This window comes from Cicer arietinum, chromosome 5 (assembly GCF_000331145.2).
Source record: "Cicer arietinum cultivar CDC Frontier isolate Library 1 chromosome 5, Cicar.CDCFrontier_v2.0, whole genome shotgun sequence".
Taxonomy (NCBI): Eukaryota; Viridiplantae; Streptophyta; class Magnoliopsida; order Fabales; family Fabaceae; genus Cicer; species Cicer arietinum.
The window spans coordinates 39,112,783-39,118,849 of NC_021164.2; the positions used below are offsets into that span (position 1 = coordinate 39,112,783).

At 32.2% G+C, this 6,067-nt stretch overlaps 1 long non-coding RNA gene across 1 annotated transcript; it reads left to right on the plus strand.

The window, feature by feature from the left end:
* Window positions 1-4,364: 4,364 nt before the first annotated feature.
* On the plus strand, window positions 4,365-5,637 carry LOC113786609 (uncharacterized). The gene is made up of 2 exons (XR_003472878.2): window positions 4,365-4,626; window positions 4,850-5,637. It is a non-coding gene; the product is annotated as an uncharacterized lncRNA (long non-coding RNA).
* Window positions 5,638-6,067: the final 430 nt, after the last annotated feature.

A 6,067-nucleotide genomic window follows, 5' to 3' on the forward strand; every position in this document is an offset into this window, starting at 1 on the left:
TTATCCTCACGAACAATCATTGAATATCCAGATTCGTGAGAAGACTTTCATAAAGATTGAAGACTCTTGTGTTTTACTTCTTTTATTCATTCTGTAATAAATCTTTGAAACGAAACGAACGTTAAAAACCCAGCTAGAAACTGGTGGCTACTTTCTTGGGTGAGAGGTCTCAACAAGAAAGAGTCGTACTTTGATTTTGTGATAGGCTGCCGATTGTCTACAAGGATCAAAGGGTTGATAGAAAGCCAGCTAGAAACTGGTGGCTACTTTCTTGGTTGAGAGGGCTCAACAAGAAAGAGTCGCACTTTGATTCTGTGATAGGCTGCTGAGTGTCTACAAGGATCAGAGGGTATTCAATAGGAAAGACATAATTAGAGATTGATAGGTTTCAGGGAGGAAACTGGAAAATCTTTGTAATTGATTCTTTCTATTGAAGGAGAAGAAAATCTGAAATCCGATTGGATTTTCAGGACTGGACGTAGGTTGTTGTTGAACAACCGAACCAGGATAAATCTTTGTGTCTTCTTCTCTAACTCTCTCTCTTTAATTTTCTATATTGCTAACTTTGCATGCCTCAAAATTTAAATTCCGCTGTGCACTTGATACTGATTAATTTTGTAACGAAAACTGATATATTTTCTGTTAATTGCGAGGTCACTGATACCAACAGACTAGAATATGAACCTTAAACCCAAAATGCAAGGCCAAATAAAAAAATGAACAAGATAAACATACCAAAGCAAAAAACAAGAACCCTAGAAAAATCGATTAAGTCGATGATTAAGATGAGCAGTAACAAGTGCAATCGCAGATAAATTGATTAGGTCGATGACAAAAGAAAAAGAAGAGGATTTGAGAAACAAGAAGCATACCATGAGTTTGAGCACAATTGTAGAGGGATTTCAGAAATTTGGGGATTGAGAGAAATGAGGGATTTGAGAAATTTGGAGTATTTGATAGAAATGGGAGATTTGCGAGGAAATAATTTTTGGATTTTAGGGGAAAATAGTTTTGGAGCGAGCGTGAGAACAATTTCAAAAAGTGAAAATGGAATGCGGGGCAAAAGAAAAATGTGTTTCTCTTCAAAATGTAGTTGCAATTGTAGGAAACGGTCGCATCAACCGTCGTAGGCAATGAACGAGGGAAGTTCCTTGGCAGCCGTCACAAGCTATGTGCCGCAATCTTCACATTTTTTTTGTAGTGATACTTGTATGCATGTTTTTACTAAGTTTGCAATCTATAAATTTGCAATCTATAAATAATATTATTTGTTTCAAGCATTTGACCCTCTACCAAAACTTGAAATATGAAATCTATAAATAAATAAACTAGAAAGATGCAAGACAAAATATCCAGAGAAACAAAGGAATACTAAATTTTAGGGTTTGTTTACATTCTAATGAACGAGGAAAACAAATACCCATATTTTATGGCTTCAATTCCTCACATCTTGACATTTCAAGTGATAGAATGGCTTCAATAGATGATGACGAAGAGTTTGATTGTTGCACCCAAGAGACTAAATCCTTTCTAGTTGCAATAAAACAACCAACTTGATCTTCACTCTGTCTAAATAGAGAGGCTATCTCTATCCATTTCTGAGCATTTGATCCAGAAAACACATTGAAATTATAGTGTTACTAAGTTTGCTAGTTGGAGTAATTTTAATCATATGACATTTTTTAATCGATGATTATTCATAATATGACACATCAAGAATGATATAAATTGTTGGGGAATTGAATTAAAGTAAAAGCCCTAAATAATAACAACATAGATATTGATAGCAATGTCCATACCAAAATCAGCAAAGTTCATAGCAATCCATACCAAAATCAGCAAAATCAAACTTCTAGAATCAAAATTGTTTAGTTAATGATCTAGAATCAAAATTGTTAAGTAAGAAACAAGAATTGTCATAAAATTACCAGAAAAAATAACAAACTAGTTTGGGAGAAACAAGAATCAACACTTCTCGACGGTAATGCTTCTTGACAAATGGAAGGGTGATTGTGAGGGAGAGAGTGAAAACTTGTTAAGAATGAAAATACCCTTACTACTAATATATAATAACATTATCTAACAAAAACAAAATTTAGGGGCTGAAGGACATGCGAGTTCGCGCCGAAGGCTAACGGCGGAAGAGTTTACGCATATTAATTTTTCTAATTTTTTTTGGGTTTAATTTAGGAGTTTTTTTTTTTGTAAAATACTTGTTAGATCGATCTAATATTAACATATCTAATAAAATTTGTGATAATAATAAATTTGTCACCGTCTTTTTTATACTAGATGTATAGCAGCCGATTTAGAATCTCAGATGTAACAAGGTTTAATTGCACTAGTGTCAGTTCGTTGTTTGTATTAACGGATTCATCAGAGCATTTGATAGCGCATTCATCAGAGTTACACACAATTGTAGTAGTTTCTTCAGAGTCACTGTGATCTTTGTTTAGAAGATTTGTTTTTCTTTGTTCGTTAGAGGATCTAGCTTATACCGGAACAATGACTTATATTTCTTTTTCCTTTAATATTTTGACTCGAACTATATATCTCAATACTTCTTATTGTTATATTATGATTTGTTCTATTAGTAAACATAGTTACTTTTTTATTGGGTGACAATATTCTTTGTGTTTAGAAACAGTTACATTATTATATCTAACTCACTTGTAATTTATGCTATCTTAAAATAGATAGTCACTAATATAAATGTTTTTCTTCTAACTTAATTTGCACACTTAACAAATATAGTTATGAGATAATTGTTTTTGTTATTATCAAAACATCAACCTAAGCATGGCAACACGGCGGGGTGAGGGCGGATTTTACCTCCTCCACCTTCGCACCCAATTAATCAGGAAAAATCGCACCCACTCTTGGTTCATTGCGCGTGCGAAATTTAGGCCTCATCCTTGCCTAGAACGGGGTTCAGGTTTTCCCGCCCACACCTGCACCCATTTATATATATAAAATTATAAATTTAAAAATCATATCTATTAAAATTAATATTAAAAAATATTTTCTATAGAGATAAGATTATAATTTTTAATATTTAAAAAAATATTAAGTATATTCAATACGTATATGTATAGAAAATTTAAAAATTACTATAATATTCCTTGTGGTGCGGGTTCGGGTGCGGGTGTCGGGTGGATATCACCACCCCAAACTCATTCTCGCCCCCGAATTTTAATTTCGGGAAATCCGCCCCGCACTCAATCAAAACGGGTTTTTCCCGCCTAAATCAAACGAGTTTCTGTGGATACCTGCAAGTGCGGGTTATGTTGTCATCCCTACATCAACCAGAGGATTGTAACAAAAACCACTTTTGCACTAATAGAGATAAGTTGCCATTGATAAAAAATTTAAAATCCCGACCCACACTCTCATACCCAAAAATCTCTCTCACTCCATTGCAAATGTACCTCTCAAATCATCTCTCCACACCCCAATAAAAATTTCTCATCCCAAACAAATAGTCTTCTCCTCCACTCTCATCGAATTGCTCCAAATATTTCAATATCTTCCAATACATCAGAGAATTTTTCCCCATTTACAACTATACTTACCAACCTTTTAAATCTGTCGCCAATTGGTCCACTCTCCACACAAAGATGTAGCCAAAAACAAGTTTTTTGGCCATCAATAGTCCTTCTTTTCAATCTTCTAGAAAACCACCCCTCAAACTTGACAAGCCCCAAGGTCAATTGAATTCCCACCCCTCCACCATAAAGAACTATCCTTATTGAGTACTTTTAGCTTCTTCCATATTTATGAAATAACACATTCGTTCATAAGATAAATGAGTCTGATTTTACCGAAATTCAAGTACTCACCACTCTCTCTTAAGAAAACTTTTTAAAATATATTCAAGATAAGAAATTATATTTGTAGGTGCCTTAAATAAAAGTAAGTATAGTATTGCAAAAACACGAAAGACAAATTTAAGCAGCATAATATGACATCCCATTTTGATAGGGACTAAATTTTACAAGATAATAACTTTCTCTTAACAAAGTCATTTTTATCAATATAAAATCCAAGGACTCTTATTCCGCATAATCATATACTTTGAAATCTACCTTGAACATAATTGTTTTCCTATTCAACCTCTTGACCTTATCAACTACTTTACTCGCTATTAAAAATTCATATAAGGTTTTCTTAATTTAAATATATATTGATTGTGAGTAGGGGTGCGCAAAAACTATAGTTAATTGGACTGTATTCATAAACTGGATTGCACTGCACTAGAAAAACTCAAACCAATTAAATGGTTTATGAACTGCACCATATATTTAAAAAGTCCAGTTAACTAAACTTTAAAAAAATAAAAAAATAAAACAGTTTGAACCACTTTCAAACCTTTTTGTATTCAATATCATAAAATTATTTTTTTCACTAAACACATAAGAAAACTAAACCCTGGCCCCAAAATTCAAAATGGTTGAATCCTAGCCCTAAACCAATTTGTGCTCTGCTCTCCTCCTCATACTCTCTTCGGCAGTGGTGCAACATCTTCACCGTCATGTCTAACATTGTAATCCTTCACATTTCACCTCCGACGTAATCCTTCTCGTCTCGATCGCAACTTCGCCATCGCATCTCAACTTTTGTACCATCGTAAGTGTCGCGCGCCACTTATGTTTTACTCGTTATTGTTTCTCATTGTTGTTCCATTTTTCATTTTCGTGAATTGCATATCAAACAAAGTTTCATTTATTGATCATTCTACATTTTGGTGAGTTGGGGTTTTCATTTTCTTCTGATTTAGGGGTTTTCCTTCTAATTTAATGTTGTGTTTAGTTTTTTGATCATTTTCAATTTTCAAATGTTTTGGTTGCAGATCTTGTGTTTTCTAAGATTGGATTTGTTTTGCTGCTCTTCAAATATTGAAAGTAAGAAAACTGTTGTTTTACATGGATTAGTTTCACTCATCTTCAAATCATGTGTAGGTTGAATGAATCTAAGGAAAAATTGTGTTGATTTTTGAGGAAAAAGGATTATGTTGAAGATCCATTTATTGAATCAATTTGTCAAAATAAAAAACAAAATAGCAGTACTAGTCATATCTTATTTTAATAATAGTGTTGAATTTTGATGTGATTGAAATTTTGAAATTGAATTAGAACTAAGAAGATATGTAAATTTTGATTTAATGGTCTTGGGTAATTAAGGAAGGATATGTAAACTAATTAAACAAAGTGGTTTGGCCTTATGATTGAATTTTTTTGATTCCAAACCATTCCACTTCTGTCCGTTCAAGATTTTCAAACATAGCCTTGTGATTGACTTGCGTTACGTCTCTAAATCCTCAAGCACCTTTTAGTGAAAAATTCATTTTGACTACCTTGATTGAAAGTGTTGAAATTTAGTATATTAAAAGTTGGATTTTGAAAGGTTATGCACCTGTTGATTAAAGTGTATCCATAAATGTAATCATACTTTCTAAACTTTTTTTGTTTAATATACATGGAAAGTTTATTGATTTCATTTATTATGCACAAGATTTACAGATGAACATGTTAATGTTTAGTTTGTTTTATGATTTGTTACTTTTGTGTTGATTGTGTAATAATTGTGCATTATGTCTCCAGTGGAATGCTTGTCCATAACACTTAATTATTTGGTTTATGATCAGCTCTGTTCTGTGTTTGAGTTGGTGTTTACAATATATACATGTGTGAGCTCATATTGATCAGTTGTTATATGTTATACTCTTTTTTGTAAAATGTATACATTAACACTATCTATGCAGATTAATGTAGGACATTTGCATTCATTTTAAAAGTAAAATAAATAAATAAAATAACGCCTTGAATTTGGTTTATATGTGACACAAGAGTTCACTATGCATTTCTTCATCTGGACTTACACTCTTACATTTTTCTTCAGAGTCTGATTGTTTCTTCATATTTTTTTAGAGAGTTTTTTTTTTTAATTTTAAAATATTTAAAATTGGATAAATTTTCTTGACAAGTTATTTAGTACGTTTGCGAATGTTAAAACTATTTCTTTCTGGAAAATTACTCTAAAAAAAGTCTATACTTAAATGCAAAATTTT